The sequence below is a fragment of the Mchenga conophoros genome, linkage group LG18, assembly GCF_057382185.1.
Source record: "Mchenga conophoros isolate Kocher_MC1m ecotype Shallow Benthic linkage group LG18, M_conophoros_male_GT1.1, whole genome shotgun sequence".
Taxonomy (NCBI): domain Eukaryota; kingdom Metazoa; phylum Chordata; class Actinopteri; order Cichliformes; family Cichlidae; genus Mchenga; species Mchenga conophoros.
The window spans coordinates 30,080,037-30,086,036 of NC_140543.1; the positions used below are offsets into that span (position 1 = coordinate 30,080,037).

General features: G+C 40.5%; 1 long non-coding RNA gene across 1 annotated transcript; it reads left to right on the forward strand.

Annotated features, from left to right (window-relative positions):
* The first annotated feature begins 5,276 nt into the window (after positions 1-5,276).
* LOC146554168 (uncharacterized) lies at positions 5,277-5,964 on the forward strand. Its single transcript, XR_014889621.1, has 3 exons — positions 5,277-5,304; positions 5,473-5,536; positions 5,946-5,964. It is a non-coding gene; the product is annotated as an uncharacterized LOC146554168 (long non-coding RNA).
* Positions 5,965-6,000: the final 36 nt, after the last annotated feature.

The window sequence follows — 6,000 nt, forward strand, 5'->3', positions numbered from 1 at the left end:
TAATCCTTTGATATTTTAAGGCAGCTCATACTTGACCCTCCCTACCACCCAGTGACTTTAGAAATACCCTGTAATGTCCTTTAACACCACATGGGACTTAATTCCTTAAACAAACCGTGTTTGAGTGTGATTTAGAGCTAATCTGGACAGGCGACGGTCATTTCTATCTTTCCTTTAATAATTTACGATTGGTGGAATTTATAGCACTGGCTCCCCAGCCGTGCATGCCGCCAAATCCATATGTCTGTAATATAATGAGATTTTAGCGCAGCGAGAGTATAAATTATGGTGTGATTTGTTCTCTTGCTGTTTTGTCAGGGCACAGCCTTTGAGAGTGTGTGTGTGTATGTAGCTTGGGGACATGGCTGGCATTTGGCTGCCACAACGCTCTAATTGCTGACGTACACACAGATAGATGGGACCTGATGGTTGGTGTCGCCACTGGAGGGAGAGAGGAGGAGGAAGAGATGGGAAAGGAGAAAGAGGGGAGAAACAAGGGTTTAGGAAAAGAAAGAGGACAGATCAGGAAAGATGAGGAGGGGAGGAGAACAGGGGAGCAGATGGACAGATAGACACATGGAGAGACAAGTGCGAAGGAGGGATAATGTCTTATGGCTGGAGATCGAACTTCCTGCAGCTCCACAGCCAAGCGGGTAACCACACAGAGGGAGCCACATTTAGAGAAAAGAGAAGCAGAGATGGAGAGAGGAGGGCCAGACTCTGCCACATTCATCTCCCTCTCAGATCCGATGCTCCAGGGAGCTGTTGGAAAATGAAGAATTACATGGCCCTGATCAGATTACATTACCGAACAAGTGATTACATGCATTTGACTCTTGTACAAAGGAACAAAAATGAAGGAAGGGAAGGGAAACATACATGATCTGATTAATTATGTAATTATTTGGTATTTGCTCTGGCTATGATACATGGGTAACGTTCTGAGGGAAGGTAGACTGGTAATTTCATCAATGTTTCACTGCCTGCCATCTAAACCTGCCTTCATATAAATGTTGAATTTGTTCCAGTTGCCAGTGGTAGAGTTGAATACTGTACGCTTAAAGCATTTTCTATCATTGTATTTCATCGGCACGACAAAAAAAAGGGGAAAAGACGTGGAATCAGAAAACCTATGAAATACAAACGTTTGACAAAATGAATCATACTTGACGTGCCAGTTTCAGGCAACAATTCCTACTAAAACTGATCGCCAGGTAATTATTGTAAAAATAAACTATTTTTAAATATCCTATATGATGTGACATTAGCAACACATTATGTATTCAGTATCTATGTCATCTCTGTATCCAAGACTCTCGTCCCTCTCACCGAGATTTAAAAAAAAACTGCAGAACTTGTCAAAAAAAAGAAAAGAAACTTTTCTCTTAAACTAACAAAAAAACTGTAGAGTTAAGTTCAGAGAAATATTGAGGCTGTGACAAAATTGCTATTAAGGCTATATGACTGGAGGATGGTTAGACAATATTTTTTATTTCAGAAAATAATAATATTTAACAATAAAAAATGTAGTTACAAAATCTGACTTGTTAAATGGCCATATGCCTCTGAGCTTTAGAGCAGATTCAAATTTTTCTGTCAAACTCAAACTTTTGCTTGCTTTAGCTAATTCCAACAATAACTTCTAGTTTACTTTGATTCCTGTTGAGTATTACATTTGCACAAAGCCTTACATTCACCATCGCAGGACAAAATCTATGTTACTCAGACCCCAGTAGTCTGGAAAATATGGCATGTACTTTACCACATAAACCAACTGTCTATTATAGCTTCAGAACAAGCTAAAAGAAAAGAAATAAACTAAAGTACCATTTTCTAGAGCCTCCCAGAGCTCCAGTAACCCGCTGCTTGTTAATATATGGATAAAGGTGAGGCAGGCTGGCTATCTATCTATCTATCTATCTATCTATCTATCTATCTATCTATCAATCAATCAATCACAGTCAGCACAAGATGTTTTAATATTGAGCCTCAACTGGAAGTGGAATCTGTCAAGTTACTAAAATCATGTACTCCTGCTTCCCGTTACTAGTTGTGTACACCTTGTTTTATATCAAACAAAGTAATAACTATTTATATGAGAAGAAGAAGAAAGAAAGAAAAAAGAAAAATCACTTTGTAGTAATAAAAATGCCTTCAGAAGTCTTATATAAGTGGCGCGTTCACCTCATATTTACACATCTCTATATGGAAATCAAATTTTGTGATATTTTTCGCCCCAGTAATGAATTATACTTAAAAAAAATTAAAAAAAATCTTATTTTCAGGGGATTGTTTCCGTACAGCTTAGCATTTCAGATGTTCTTTTTTCTTAAATTTATAAATTTCAGCACTATATCTATAAACCTGTCTATAAATCTACACAATAAACAAGCCACAAACAAATACATGATTAGATGACGCTTGTGCAGAAATGTGTAATATTCAGCTGGCTTCAAGACTGGGAACGATCACAGTGTATTTTCTCCCTCACTGCTCCGGTCGCGCCATCATCTCCAAACATCCACGGGGAGTGACTTGTTATTTGCTCTGAGCTGTCGGCACGGTTTGGCTTTTTGATTAGAGAAAGACAGAAAGAAGAAGCGAGGGAGACAGAGGAAGAGAGCCGAGATAGTGAAGAGAGAGACAGCCTTGAGGCACATGTCAAGCAATGTCACAGATAATCACACATTGTCTTAAAATAGCTTTGAAAATGACAGTGTTAGGGCTGGGCTGGGGAGGGTGCAGGAAGGGTTTAGGGGTGTGTGAGAGATGCACCAGAGCACATGTACCCTAATTAAAGACCAGATAAAGTTAATTTCTGACATCTCCCAAGGGGAGACGCTTTTATCAAGGGCAACAACAAAATATGTTATCTGTAAAAGTAAGATGGGAGTTGGAGCGGGGCTAACGTGACTATCTAACACACTGCACTTTTATCTGACACACGTCTGCTTTGTTCTCTCAAAAAGAGGAAAATATGAGGGTCACTGCAATGACAGAAAGAGAATGACTAATTTTCTCAGCCAGTCAGGTGAAGATGGTGAAGGGGCCTTCTATCATCGTCCACCTAGTAAAACCATTCGATTTCACTCCAACTAACTTCCACATTACTGCTTCCACTAAATTGTCCCGGTTGCAGTCTGAGGGACTGGAACGTGATTGTTACACGTTGGTTAAAAAGGTCTACTTTATCCACACAAAACCCTCCTATTTACTGCACGTTGCAGTGCAGTCACACAGGTCAAGTCTGTAGGAAATCTATGTTTTAAAAAAATTTTATTTTATTCAAAATTAACAACAAAAAAAAAAAAGAAAAGAAAAGAAATGCTCAGTGTCTGGCACTGTTATAACAAAATGTACTCGGGCCCCTTTGGAGGTGGGGTGCCCCCGGCCTCTCGGCCTAGGGCTCGGTCACTCAGGCGCAGCTGGGGGCCGGCGGAGCTCACGGGCGCGTCACTGCAACTCCCCCTGACTTCTGCTCCGCGGCTGCTGGGCGAGCCCTCATCTGGGACTCTCCTCAGCTCTTACTGGGACAGTGGCGCGGCTGCCCCTCTGTTGGTCTTCCATGGTCTCTTGTGTTCTGGGGGCCTCTGGATGTCTGGAGTTTTGATCTCCTCCATACCCGCTTCACACCCTGGAGGACGGGGCTGTGGCCCCCCCACACTCCCTAGCAGATCATTACATGGAGAAACCTTTGGAATGCAAGCATGCTGATCCACACAGGTATGCACACATGGGTATTCACAGACGCGGACTAAAGCTTTCTTGGCTGCTGCCTCAAAGCACACTGTGCGCTGTCTATCTTGCGTGCTGCACAATATCGTTTATTACTTAGTAAATACTGATATCTATGACTAGCTAGTTTATTGTGATGGTGCTTTGTTTTCTCTATTATTATGTTGCTCTTTGTTGTTTGCTGTCTCCTCTGTTTGTTTGTTTGTTTTTTTTTTCTCCATACAGGTGACCCAGGAGTTTTTTTTTTTTTTTTTTTTTTTTTTTGTCTCTCTTCCCCCCCCTTCTCACCGTCTCTTCTCCCCTTTGGTTTTCTTTCTTTCTCTCCCTCTCTCTCTCATTCATTCCCCCTGTCCTATTTATTTAAAAAAAAAAAAAAAAATGACAAAGGATGAACTGAAGCTCTGCCATCACGTAATGTCGCATACTGCTGTTTATGATGTCATTTAAAAAAAAAAAAAAAAAAAAAAAAAAAAACAAAATGTACTGACTGGCGAAGAGTCTAGTGTTAACTCTACGTGGATCCTAAAACGGGACCATGTTGTGCCAAGATGCTTATATATACATGAGCCAAAGACTGTGTAGGTGTGCCTTCTGCCATCAAAACAGGCAAATCCCATGTATGTAAATCAGGGAAATTTGAAGAACAGGTCACTACCCTGGCTCTTTGTCATGTTCGTAGAGCCTGTAATGAATATTTTTGTTGTGTAGTGTCCTGCTAAAATAGACTACTTTTGTTGGGGGGGGCGGTGTGCTTGGTCATCAACAACGTTCAGGTAGGTGGTAAACAAGTTAAAGTAACATACACATCATTGCCAGGACACAGAGTTTCCCATCAGATAACTTGATGGTAACGAGATAATCGACCAATTTACTTATGCCTCAGTCATGCAGACCTAGAGAGAGGTCAGCGACTACCCTGCAACCTCCAGTCACTAGGGAAAAATGTGTATTCCCTGACAGCTTGGGTAGTGGTTGCTGGGTGAAATCGGTCACAAACAGGCTTGGTGAGTAAATGTTTACTCTTATTCAAACTGATTTTGTGGCTTCTTTTAGTTTAGCACCAGGTTTATAATCTTGCTAGCTAGTTAGTGTTAGCCTAGCGTTGCTGCTGCTGCTGGGCTCATGTTACTTAAAAATGAACACCACAGCCTTAAAAACCTTACATAAAAATATGTCTGTGAAATTTTCTGTTGATTGTTTGAAATAAAAAGCATTACATAGCTACATTCTCGGCTGAAAATATCTTAAAAGGTTATTTTGTCACCCAGAAAGGGTAGTCTGGGGAACAGGAGGATCGCATTTGTCGGCCACGGTTGTCGGAGCCTGTGCGTCCATTTTTTTTTTCATGCTTTGTGGCAGCTTTTGAACATCTGTGACATCTATTAATGTCAAATCTAGCCTTTATTTAACAACATAAGCAAACTCTATGTTACAATTATTGCACAGCCATTAAGGATCAAATCGGTTTCTGAAAAATGTTCTGCTTTTTTTCCCTCTGCTTGCTTCTTACTGTCTTTGAGGCTCGGGACCAGCACTCCTGCTGTTGGACAGAAAGACATCAACTCAGTGGTAAGTATTTTGGTTTTCCAATATATTAGCAACTGTCAGTGACATTTATATTAATCAGGCTGAACTTTAATCATACTTTAGATCAGCCTGTTTTACTTATTGTTTTATTTGTTCTTTGGTTTGGGGAAGTTGTTTCTTCACTGATCTTTTCCTGTCTTCTGTTATTAGACTTGAGATATGACTGCACTATGCTGTTGCTGGTGACTCCAGTTAATTCTACAAGACATGCTGTGTAAGTAAACAAACAACAACAGTTTGGTCTGCATTTCTTGAAAGATCACATCCCCCAAACTTAGTTTAGAGGGTCTACACTGTATAAAGTGAAGTCTGCAAGTTTTCTAACAGCAAAATTTGTTTTGTGGCCAAATCATTTTGCACATCATTAGAATGAAAGTTATTGGCCATGTTTGCATAGCCCTTTTTATGTTTGCATAAAATGATGCTTTCATGACATTATTGTGTGTTGGGTGGTGGTCACGGCTATCCAGACTGACAATTGGGACATTGAATGTCACCTCTCCGGTGGGGAGGGAGCCTGAGATTGTCCAAATTGGAGTCTGTTTTATACCAAATGCAGAAAAAAAATGTTTTAAGAAAGCAATTAAGTTCATGTTCCAAAAAATATGATTGTTTGCTTGCAGGACACCAGGAGAGATGAGTCCTCTGTCACAGATGGTGTGGTGAGTGAAGATGGTC